We start from the raw sequence: 13,405 nt of genomic DNA, 5'->3' as shown, positions 1-13,405 counted from the left end.
AGAAGTGAAGCTTGCCTGTACCCACTACTCACAAATAAGGAAGCGCTGATTAGAAATGAGACAAACAGGGAGAGCCATGGCTGCAGCAGCAGTGCAGTAAGGAAGTACAAGGTGCTAAGGGGAGCAAGGAAAGCACGTAGCAGAGTACAGGCCCTCAGATTCTGAGGAGCAGATTTCAGCTTTTCAGGGAACTGGTAGGTGGGACCTGATAGGAGCAAAGGAGCTTGGGACAGGTGACAGGTCTTTAAGGACAATATCATCCTAGTGCAAGGACTGTCCATCCCAATACTCAGGAAAATGAGTAGACTTACAAAACTTGGCTAAGCCAGGAAATCATGACTGAGCTGTAATGCAAATAAGCTCTACATGGGCGGTGGAAGTGAGGACTGGGTACAAGTAGCAGTGTAGCAACATGTTGCCTGGACATGCTGGGCTGGTTTTAGGAAAGCCTAGCTCAGCTGGAGATACTTGCAAGGGATGGAACATGAAGAACTTCTGCTGCTACATTAGTAGAAGAATAAAAAAGGAAAATGTAGGCCTTACTACTGAGTGTTTTGAGTGATTTAGTGACAGCAGGTGAGGATAAGGCTGATGTAGTGAGTGCCTTCTTTGCCTCAAACTTCACCTACAAGATGTCCTAGGGTCTCTGTAAGCATAGCCAGGGCTCAAAGAAAAGCATTATCGGCAATGGTAGAGGACTGATTCAGAAAGCTCTTGAGAAATCTTGATCTAAGAACATGAGAGGCATGACAGAGTGCCTAAAGAGCTTTACTTATCTTTCTTTTGGCTATTCAAACTTGTAAATTCTGGCTCCTTCCTTTGATCTGTTCCACAATGAAATCTAAGGCAAACTCAGCCTCCAGTAGCGCAGGAAATGAAGGGGTTGAATTCAATACTTCATCTACTGCCCTTAGAGAGGATAGACAGTAAAACTGCTAAAACAAATGTGCTAGAATTCTTGGTATAATTTTAATAGAATTCTTGATTATTCATATAAATATGTTGGCTTTTCTTGGAAGTAGGATGCTGAGATAAGACAGTATCATAAAACAGTTTTACTTTATTAAAAGCACATCAACATGCTGTAAGTACTTTTTACTTCCCATGTCAAATTTTTGTACAGCATTAAGACAAGCATTGGACAATGAAAATTCATTCTTCCTGTCTTACATTACACCATGATGTATGAAAAAAGGCTCTCTTTCCTAAGCCCCAAACTTTCTATTTCCTTATCAAATAAAGCAGGACCTTCACCTTCACTAATGCAAGCAATATTTATGGCATTATATTACATGGGATTTTGCTTAAATGATGACTGACATTTAGAAATCCTAGCAAGTAGTTAGACCTCAAATTAGATAAGATTAGCTAGTATTAGCTAGAAATTCTGTCACATATTGACCTCCTAGTTCTAAGCACTGAAGAAATTAAAACAAAAATTCTATTCCCACTCTAAGAAGCTGGGAGAGGTAGATATAACAAGTACATATACACCTTGAAAAGTGAAAGAAAACAATTTTATAATTAAATAAGACCTTGAAGGTTTTATGTAAATTGCTAAATTAGGTTAAGCATCTGTCCGTTTTAAATACATTGCAGCCTTTTGGAAGGTGGTGTGTTTCTAACAACTCACGTGCATATCTCATCCATATTCCTCCCACTAAAACATTGTTTCTGCTTTTCTGACAGACTAGTTTAAGCAACTGAAGTGCCATGGTCTTTCAAAAAAAATGCTCTAATACTCTCTATCTGACCATATTTTTGTTCACTTTGGTCTCTTGGGAGGAGAAAAGATATTGATTTTGAATAATCTTGGAACCACAGGATTATAGTAATTATCTGACCACATTTTGCAGGCTTTTGTTTGAAGCTTATCCAGCAAATAGAATTAACTTTACCAGCTATGAAATGCATTGTTTTATCAGAAAACCATAGAATTTTTGCCATCGTGACTTTCTTTTTAAATATATACACTATCTATGAACCGCTGATAAAGATCTGTTGTTTAAAATTACACTTACATTACTTATTAGTCCTCTGTATTTTCAGGAAAACACAAACTGTGCTGTAAATATATATGATTACTTGGACATAGAAAATGACATGTTAGGGAATTTTTCATTTTAAGAGGATGCCAGTTTGAATCAAACCATTCAATTCTTTTAACTACATATGTAAATGAATGCTTAGATCCTTTCAGGCATATGGTGGTATGGGAACTGGGCTGTAGCAGAAGGGGCAGCAAATGAACATTATGAAAATGCTAGAAATGCAAGCTGAGTCATAGCAGTGGTGCCTACCACAGTGCTTGGTCTCCAGTAGTGACAGTGGGAAACACTGTCTCTGTAAACTACATAAGCCTGGCCACTGGCCATTACCAGTGACCTCATACTTCCCAGTTCTTGCATCAGGTGTTATCACTCCCATCGGATAACTGATCCTGCTGAACAGGTGACTGGTGCTGAGCCTTGGGGAATCAGTTCTTGAGATACCGCAGGTACTGTGGCCTGGTATTAAGGCAAACCAGCTTTGGCTAACAGTAATATATCATTTCAGCTGTGTTAATTTAGCTGAAAACCGGGAGTTCAGAGACTAATTAACACACAGTTCAGATATTCCTACCTTAATGGTGGTACTATCAGTTGGAAGGGTTGTTTGACAATTGGAGGTAATATTGATAATATCTGATAATATTTCTTATGGATCTGGGATAAACAGTTTTAAGAATACATACAATTGTTAATACATTAGTGTTTGTCTCATAACCTTCATACTAGTTTGTTTAATCTGCTGGGCAGGGTAGAAAATTGTTCAGTCAGGATTAACGAGAAAATGACGTATAGGTGACATAATTTATAGTCCATACAGAGAATTGATTTTGTTATTAGAGATGGCAAAATAATTTAAAAAAGTAAGAGTATATAAAAGCAGCAGCAAATAATTATACTGGTACTATATGCACTACCTAATGAAATATTTAAACTGAAGGAAGTGCAGACATTTAAAAAAAAAACAACCTTCAAATGTGTTCTCATTGATTGATAATATTTTGTGGTCAAGTGTTAAGGTCTCTTCTGACTCAGAGTTTGCCTGAAGATTACTTTGAAATCCATTTTTTTACATCTTAGTCATGTGTATTTATTGGCGTGCTGGTTTTGGCTGGGATACAGTTAATTTTCTACATAGTAGCTAGTATGGGGCTGTGTTTTGGATTTGTGCTGAAAACAGTGTTGATAACACAGGGATGTTTTAGTAATTGCTGAGCAGTGCTTACACAGAGTCAAGGCCTTTTCTGCTCCTCACCCCACCCCACCAGTGAGCAGGCTGGGGGTGCACAAGGAGCTGGGAGGGGACACAGCTGGGACAGCTGACCCCAACTGACCAATGGGATATTCCACACCATATGACGTCATGCTCAGCATATAAAGCTGGGGGAAGAAGGGGGAAGAAAGAGGAAGGGGGGGTGGGGGGAACATTCAGGGTGATGGTGTTTGCCTTCCCAAGTAACTGTTACGCATGATGGAGCCCTGCTTTCCTGGAGATGGCTGAACACCTGCCCGCCCATGGGAAGGAGTGAATGAATGCCTTGTTTTACTTTGCTTGCATGCGTGGCCTTTGCTTTATCTATTAAACTGTCTTTATCTCAACCCAGGAGTTTCCTTTTCCTCTTCTGATTCTCTCCCCCATCCCATCGTGGGGGGAGTGAGTGACTGGCTGTCTGGTTCTTAGTTGCTGGTGGGGTAAAACCATGACAATCAGGAAGTTTCATGTGAAGATATTTATTTCACAGTTTAATTTTTGATAGTTTTTTGGAAAAAAAACCACCATAATTTTGTAGATGGTTGATGTGTTCTGAATCAATGAGCAAATGAAAACAAAGTTTCATTGTCAAAGTACTGTGATTTCAAGGTGTCAGACAGGTTTTAGAAAAACAGAAAAAATAAACCACTTAGCTGGGAGATAAAAACTTATAAAACTACCCTAGAATTACTGCTTTGATTAAAAAAAAAAAAAGATTTTTCATAAAGGTTTCCATAACATAATCTAACGACAATAAACACAGACTATTCCAAGTCTACGGTCTCCTCCGTGAAAGGTTTCCATTTGCTCTATGAATAATGAACTGGCACAGGTTAATTTGCAAGCATAACTAAACAACATGAACTAAGGATGAGAAATGCTTTCTTTAACTTGACGATGATAAGATTTAAGAGAGGTTTATTGGTAAGACATGATTCTGTATCAGGTTATACTAAGAGGGTTGGGGTGAATTTCTGTGTGGAAGCGCAACATGTAGGCAGAAGCACTGTAAATTAATCGTCATCTAGAAAACAAACCTCTGGTCTCCTAAGTGGCTGTTTCTTGATGGTTTTAATCTGGACTTTTTAAGTAAGTGCTGTTCAGCTATCTTCTATTATTTCTGTTTTCTGAACTTTTGTTTAGCGCTTATTTGTGGTGTTAGCTCTATGAAAGTTGCTTTTCCCTATCTTCCCTCTCCTCTCATTCATTAGATGCCCTAGAATAGGCAAACGATTTGCTGTCATTGTCTACAGTAAGCCTGCCACCTAATATGGGGGTGAGTGTTTGTCGAGATGATGGTGTGCATGTTTCTTGGCATCTTGTGGGAGAATATGTATCTAGGCTGTGAAATAAAGCAGTAGTTAATTACTTTTTTTTTTAGTCCAGCCTCTTTTCCAGCTGCATTAGCCCAGCTGCAAAGCTTCAAGTGCATTGATTTGTTTTGTGAGCAGTGTTGTAATTTCAGTGGCGTCCGTTTCAACTGAGCTTGTCCTCAGTAGCTGATAGCTTTTTAATGTTTTGATGATCAAGCATTTGTCGGTTATAGTCACAGACTGCCATTTAATAGAGTACATTTTATCTTCTTATTTGTATGCAATGGAGACCATACAGGTAGGCATTAGCCTTTTGCAGCTTTGTTCTTCTCTTAAAGGAAATATTATCTATTAGCTCACATATTAAAAGGCATTTTATTTCTTTATATGTGTGTAAATGGGTTTAAAATTAGAATTTTGAGGTTCTTCTTTTCTGCTTCACTGTTTCTTTTATAGTCCATCACAATCACAAGCTATTTTGTCTAATATAGTTTTTTCCATTGTTCAAAGCATCACAAGAAATTGGCTCTTGCTTTACCAATAACTTATTTTTCTTGTGACCTTGCCTTTCTGTATTGATTATGTGCCAGTGGGACTGTAAACTGCTGCCCACAGTGGAAGATTTGGATGTACAGAAAAATGAATTCATGACTGGACCTAGTCTGGGATTGTGAGGGTGGGAAAAGGTACTAGCAGGAACTGACCTTGGCTTAATCTCTGGAGGCTGCCTTTACAACTGATGATGGAAAGAGACACAGACACACACACACCCTGGCATGCCCAAACCCATGGGCTCCCTCTTTCCATCCCCATTCTTTCTCTCATTTCCAGGAAAGCACCTAAATTAGTTCCTTGCTCCAAGCTGCATTTTACAGCCACCTCACTGTCTCTTCAGAGGGCTGGAAAGTCTCACTGAGCCAAGGGAGACCTTTTCCCTCCTCCGTCCTTTCTTTGCTCTCCATAGAGAAGCAAAAGCTGATCTCATGGAGGCAATAGGCTTTGACAGCTCCACTTAAGACCTAAAAGCTAAACTAATTTTTTGCCCTTTTTTTTTTTTTAGTATCAGTGTTTTCTATATCTGCATACAGTTTCTCCCTATCTTTTTTCTTTAATATCTGAAGGAAGCAAAAAACACTTGCTAAATCTTTATTCGATCACTTGGGAGACAGAGTTTCAAAAGTGAACACACCATTAAGTATACATCTCCCTCCTGACACAGGGTTACATCTCCGGTTGCTTTCCTGAAACTTATAGAATCTCAGCTGTGTTTGATCTTCTCAGCACTTTCAACTGGGTACTTCTGCCAGCAGCACATTTTATTTAGATCTGTGTTTGCAACAATTTATCTTCTACTCAAACTCTTGTTGTCGGTGAAAGGGAACACATCCCATATATAGAAATAGGAATGTGTTCGTTATTTTAAAGTAATAATTTTCTAATTAGATGCTAAAAATTTATTGTAATTTACATTACAGCCCTGTCACTAAAATTATCTTAAGGGATCAAAATTTCAGCATTTTTTCCAAGATTTTGTGACAAAGTAGTATGAAACCTACTCTGCGGCCATGCTGGGCTGCATGGTTTTAAGCAGCTATGCCATTCTTAGCCATCCTGAGCCTGGCTAGAACTTGGACGAAAGACTACTGAAGAAAAATAGTGTTATTACCACTCATAAGGGAGACATGAACAACAGAGGCCATGGCAAAGCCTTTTCAAATACTAGTCCACAGAAATCAGTTCAGAAGAAATATTTCATTTAACTGGCTGGCTTGTCCAGATAAGAATTAAAAATTAAAAATCACCAATATCTTAAATTCATGGCTTATGAGGATGGGCTCTGTTAATTATGTGGTTGTTTTGGGAGGCATGATATTTTTTAAAAAAACATCAGTAAATATTGAGCTTTTTAACTTGTCCCATGGGATTTAAAGTCTTTATGCTTACTTTTGATAGAACTGGTTTTGTTCCCCCTAACGTTATGGCTCAGGAGCTGGGACTTAAAAGGTAAACTAAAGACAGTATGTTTTAGAAGATTTGAGATAATTTTTGTGCTGATTGTGAGGGAGAATGAGCTGGTCTTCCAGACCCCATTAGCGCTACCATCAGTTGTTCGTGTACTTACAGCTGAAGAAAACCATTGAGCTCAGCTCTACAGGTACTTTTTTGCTCTCGTCTCCCTGCCAGTTCTACAAACAACTCCAGGAATACCCTGTGATTCCCTTCCCACCATGTTCAGAAGTATAATTTGAGATATAGACTGGGACTGAAATTATGGGAAGGTCTTACCCCTGTGCAACTTCATCCAGAGTGCCATAAAAACAAACTGTCGTAAGAGCAGTAGAGCTGTATACCTGCTTAGGTTTCTCTGCAAGCCCAACAAATAGCAAAAAACACCCACAGAAGCTCTACTCTCTGTGCATGTTTTTTGATGAAGCTTCTCTGAGACACTGGCAAACAGATATTATAATGACTTTGTTGTAACAACTGTAAAAATAATAGTGGTCCCAAATGGTGTTGCAGTTTTTGTGCTCTCTGTGATGGGAAACCCAGCAGCTAAATATTGGAATAAGCATAACAACATTCTGCTAGTTATGTTACCAGTGATATTACCCTTATGTTTGAATAATCATCACTAGAATGTATTTCACTTTTTCTGTCCTCTTATCTCTTGGCTTCTTTTTTTTTCTCTGATAAAACAGCAAGCAAAAGTGATAACGATAACATTTGTTACTTATTTTGAACCACAGTGAGAATGGGACACAACAGGCTAACAACTGATTAAAATGCTAATTGTAAGCTTTTGCTGGCACTCAGGAAAGAAAAGTGTTTACCACTTTCGGAAGAAGGGGCAGGTAACTCCAGAAGAGTACAGGGACCTTGTTAGGTCATGCAGAGAGAAAATTGGAAAGGCAAAAGCCCAGCTACAACTCAACCTGGCCAATGTTGTAAGGGATAACAAAAAAAATGTTTTTACAAATACATTACCAACAAAAAGAGAGCCGAGGAGAATCTCCATCCTCTATGGGATGCGGAGGAGAACATTGCCACCAAGGATGAGGAAAACACCCCAGTACTAAATGCCTTCTTTGCCTCAGTCTTTAACAGTCAAACCAGTTATCCCCAGGAGATTCAGCCCCCTGAGCTGGAAGGCAGGGACAGATCACAGAACAACCACTCCCCATAATCCAGGAGGAAGAAGTTTATGACCTGCTGAGCCACCTGGACACTTACAAGGCTATGGGGCCAGATGGGATCCACCCAAGGGTACTGATGGAGCTGGCAGAGAGGCTTACCAAGCCACTTTCCACCATTTATCAGCTGTCCTGGTTAACAGGGGAGGTCCCTGATGACTGGAGGCTTGCCGATGTGACACTCACCTATAAGAAGGGCCAGAAGAAAGATCTGGGGAACTACAGGCCAGTTTGCCTGACCTTGGTACCAGGGAAAATTATGGAGTGGTTCATCTTGAGTGCGTTCACCAGACGTGCAGGACAACTGGGGGATCAGGCCCAGCTGGCATGGCTTCATGAAAGGCGGGTCCTGCCTGACCAACCTGATCTCCTGTGGCCAGGTGACCTGCCTAGTGGATGAGGGAAAGGCTGTGGAGGTTGTCTACTTGGCCTTTAGCAAAGCCCTTGACACTGTCTCCCACAGCATCTTCTTAGAGAAACTGGCGGCTCATGGCTTGGACAGGTGTACTCTTCACTGGGTAAAAAAACGTATGGATGGCCAAGCCCAGAGAGTTGTGGTGAACGGAGCTAAATTCAGCTTGTAGCTGACCACGAGCAGGATTCCCCACGGCTCAGTTTTGGGGCCAGTCTTGTTTAATATCTTTATCAATGATCTGGATGAGAGGATTGAGTGCACCCTCAGTAAGTTTGCAGATGACACCAAGCTGGGCAGGAGTGTCAATCTGCTCAAGGGTAGAAATGCTCTGCAGAGGGATTGCACTGGATCGATGGGCCGAGGCCAACTGTATGAGGTTTAACAAGGTCAAGCGCCAGGTCCTGCACTTGGGCCACAACAACCCCATGCAATGCTACAGGGTTGCAGAAAACTGGCTGGAAATCTGCCTGGTAGAAAAGGACCTGGGAGTGCTGGTGGACAGCCAGTTGAACATGAGCCAGCAGTGTGCCCAGGTGGCCAAGAAGGCCAACAGCATCCTGGCTTGTATCAGGAATAGTGTGGCCAGCAGGAGTAGGGAAGTGATTGTGCCCCTGTACTTGGCACTGGTGAGGCCACAACTCAAATATTGTGGTCCGTTTTGAGCCCCTCAGGACAAGAAGGACGTTGAGGTACTGGAGTGGGTCCAAAGAAGGGCAACAAATCTCGTGAATGGTCTGGAGAACAAGTCTTATGAGGAGAGGTTGAGGGAATCAGGGTTGTTTAGCCTGGAGAAGAGGAGGCTGAGGGGAGACCTCATTGCTCTCTACAGCTACCCAGAAGGAGGTTGTGGAGAGGTGGGTGTTGGTCTCTTCTCCCAAGTTGCTAGTGATAGGAGGTTTAGACTGGATATTAGGGAAAACTTCTTTAACTGGAAGAGTGGTCAGGCATTGGAACAGGCTGCCCAGAGAGGTGGTGGGGTCACCATCCCTAGAGGTATTCAGAAAACATATAGACGTGGCACTTAGTGACATGGTTTAGGAGGCAAGGTGGTGTTGGATGGATGGTTGGACTTGATTATTCTAGAGGTCTTTTCCAACCTTACTGATTCTATGATTTCTTCCATCTAGTGTTGAAGTAGTTGATAAGTTTGTTCAGGTGAAAACTTGGGTGAAATGGGAGTGGAGCTGGGCTCTCTGGATGCATGATGTACCTTACACTCTGTTGACTTCTGAGGTACGTCAGCATGCTCTGTGTTGCCATCAAAAGGTAATGTAGTCTGCAGTTATTTGGGTGCCTGGTTATTTGTCTGGAGTCAAAGGAGACAGACCTTTCAGGCAATGACAGGTTATAAAAGGTTATGTACTAGTAGGAGTTCAGGCAGACTGGGCACATGGCCAAGGAAAATGCAGGGCTTCACAAAGGCATCCTTCAATGAAAGACAGAGGAGATGGCTCTGAATTTCTGGAATTTTAGTCTGGGAGCAGCGTTTGATTTCCTTCCTTTCTCCTCCAAGCTCCCAGGAAAACATTTTTTTTTTCTTAGGGCTGGTACTTCATCTAGCAGAAAGTGTGAAATGTACTTGCAAGGAGGTTAGTGTTCTTTGTGAGCTAAAGGAACTGGCTTCTACATCTATGTTTCACACCTATGGTTGTAATTAATGTTTAAGCACTGGCATGCAATTATCCATATTGCTTAATTTGTAGCATGTTAATAGGCATGATTTTGGTCCAACTAGCATTCTTGCAAACAATGTCTGGGCACCATTTTGTAGATAACATTAACTTAGGACTGTTCTAAGGAAGCTGTATGAACAAGACCGCTTTGAAGACGGGAGAGTTTAATCATGTTTACACAGACTTGCCTGTTACCTGGCTTTGGGGTCAGAGAACAGCCCTGTGCTTTTTTTACCTACCTGTACAGATGATTTGGCAGGTCTGTGTAGGGATCTAGAGGCTCAGATTCAGAGACTTAGACTGAAAAGAAATAAAATCAACTGAAATCCCCCAAACATTTCTGTAGCGTTCATAGCTTCAGAATTTGACCAGGGAACCTATATCAGCTCACACATGGTGACATTTTCCAATAATTAATATGTTTCCAAGCCTAATCATTTGCCTAGATTTGAAAGCAGTACCTTGATTATTTGTGAGCCACACAAAAATGTTCAGGCTCTGTGAGCTGCAATCATTCCCCATGGTCAATGGAAAATCTGAGTGCTGAAATGTAAAAAAACCCTGACAGTCTATTGGATTAGCATGTCCCTGACCTACCATCTAACATTTATATTAATGAAAATTGACAATTTGCTTTAACCCAAGGATGTGTTTGCTTTTAGGTAACTTGCAAATAGTGCAAACACATTTTAGGAATCCAATGGAGAAAAGGAAAAGTCTATTTTTGGATCTCTAATTCTTTGAACAGTTCTGCCAATGCCATCTGTGGTTTGTGCATTGGGATTTCAAAACTCAGCAGTGCTGATAGGGATAGCTTTCTTCTCTGTTGACCATCTGTCAGAGGTGCAGGGACCAGAACACCTATTATTAATTCTACAGATTAAAACTTCATTCAGAGTGGTGTGCTGGATTATTACTGTCTGCTTGGAGCCATAAACAAACTATATCCAGTTGAGCCAGCTTTTTTGCTTTATTTAATTTTTTTTTTTTTTTGTGACATTCAGAAATGAGTTTGTGGATCTCAGGCGTGTTTCTGTAAAAGAGAAGGGAAAATATTCCATTAGGTTCCCATTGATTTATGAAGCAGAAACATTTGCAGGAAGAAGTCTTGAACAGCTTGTTTGTTCAGCTCGGCAGCAGGGACAGCCTGCAGATGATTAGTTCCGCTCGTGCCCATATGTGTCATGACAGTAAATACTGATTATTACAAAAGGTTTTGTGGGAGATTAGGCTAATTGAGCAAAAGTTAAAAACAAATGTATATTGATTGTTTTAAAGTGTGTAAATAATAAGGGGTCTGGTTCTTGATTGCATTATTGCCTTTAAAGAGAGCAAAATTATGTAAATGCATGCAAAAATCTCTCTAGAGTGTTATTGGTTATCATGTGTCACAGCTTTCCATTTTAACAAGCTGTCTCTTTAAGACAAGGCTTAAGGACCAGATTTCCAAAAGTGCAGTATACTAGAGAGACCTTGAGAATATGACAGATTAATTTCACGGTGCTCTGAGGTTTCAAAATTGTGGATTTATTCCATAATGGGACTAAAAGCCAATGTGTTTCAATGTTTTTATTAAAATGGACAGCTGGGAAGAATGGTTTTGTCACCCCTGTACAGGTCCAGTCCCAGTTTCCACTTCAGACTATTATCCTCCCTCTTTTCAGAAAGTCCTGAGTCAAAACAGATAGGATTTCTTAGAAAAATGTTTCTTTTCATGATTGCTGTGGTATAGTAAGCAAACAACTGCTTTTAAAGTTGCCATTTCAGTCATCATATGAACAGTGCAAGCTTAGGTATGTATGTAATTTCTAAGAGAGCTTACTATGCACAGGCAATATGTGAATTTTAATCTTTTGATTGGGGCCTCACAATGCAGACTGAGATGCATAAACTTAGAATTTTCCATTTAAAAGCTTAATGGTTTTACTAAGTATAGCTACTACTCCACTACATTTAACAATTAGTCTTTATAAAGGGCTGAAATACTTGGTAGAAAGTGATATTAAACTTTACCTTCCTTCCATAATTCTTGATAGCTACCATCACCTTTGTTAATATGAGGATCTTGCCTCATCACATACTGTGGGAGGGTGTCTGCAGTGCGGGTGAGAAGTGTAATATGTTGCTTCTGAAAAAGTCTTTGTGCACACATTATCTTTAATGCTATCAGCAATAGGTTAAAAACTGTTTTTTTACAGAGGAACCTTGGAGATCTGAGTGTTTATGTCTTCCTACACCCTTCTTAAGCAACAAGGTTGGCTTGCGTTACTCTGCTTCAGAATTTAGAGGAAAAGATAGAAGTAATGTCTACCTGATTGTGGATAGGTGCATCAAGATGTTCAGAGGCTTATTTCTTCTCTTCCTCCATGAACTGAGCCAGAAATTTAAAGACCAACAAAAACACTTGTAAAAGTCAGCATTAATTATTTCATTGTGGCTCACTTTCATTGTTGACCTGGGTGAATAATGAGTTGCAAAAAAATGGTTAGCTTTTTAATAAATCCATGAATTGTTAACAAATGGCCTAAGGATCTGTCGTCTAAGGTCCTGGAGAATGTAGTAGCCAGTATGTAATAGCTATGAATAGGTATTAGCTCTAAAAAAGATTATCACAGCTCTTCCTTTAAAAAAAGGATAATAACGAAGTGTCCCCTCTAAGTGTTTAATCATAATCAAGAATAAAAATGGTGAGTACAAAGAAGAGTTATTAAGGTGAGCAGAGAAATGCAGTATTTATTTTGTAAGAGAAAACTGGAGGCACTTGCCTTGTTCAATCCAGAAAGAAAAATGACGTGATGGGGGGTAAATGTCTGTTATCTGAAAGTACAGAAGGCTAAAGAATGTGCCAGGTACCTGAAAGAAAAATTAGCTGTTGGTTCCAAAGAACTACCCCTGGTGAAGAGCAAAGGGTCTTCTAGAATATTTCTTAATACTGTGCTGAATTGTTTCATTTGTTTCTGACAGAAGAAATTAATGTTTCTTTTTTATTTTTTTTTAATATTTTAAAAGTGTGGGAAAAGTTTGCTAGAACCTTTCTGGCACAATTTCAAATTCTATAAAAAAAATTTACAACTAGTTCAACAAACCCCTTTCTGCTGAGCCTTACTAGTAACGTGTTTCAGAAATGAGAGCTGAGTTTTTAATTCCCAGAAGGATTTCCTCCCAAACTCCCCGTGATTCACACTCAACTCACTTAAATGTGTTCAGTGTTTGGCCCAGAGACTTCCAGCAGATATTTTTCTGTTTGAGGAGGCAAGACGACTACAGAGGAAGATAGGACTTTTTGGTGAAGGGATGTTTGACTGCAGGACTGTCTTGTGTGGGAGATCAGATGAATATTTGTTTTTTATCATCTTAAATGGATGAGATAAAACTCAGTTTGCACTCCTCTTTCTCTCTGCTTAGATGTGATTGGGTGGTAGGGGAAGTTCGTAATGTATAGCAACACACAAGGTAAAGCAGAAGAAACTTCATATCTGCTAAATACTAACATTTCTAACTATATGATGACTG

Source organism: Phalacrocorax aristotelis, chromosome 2 (genome assembly GCF_949628215.1).
Source record: "Phalacrocorax aristotelis chromosome 2, bGulAri2.1, whole genome shotgun sequence".
Taxonomy (NCBI): domain Eukaryota; kingdom Metazoa; phylum Chordata; class Aves; order Suliformes; family Phalacrocoracidae; genus Phalacrocorax; species Phalacrocorax aristotelis.
This window is presented reverse-complemented; position numbering follows the sequence as displayed.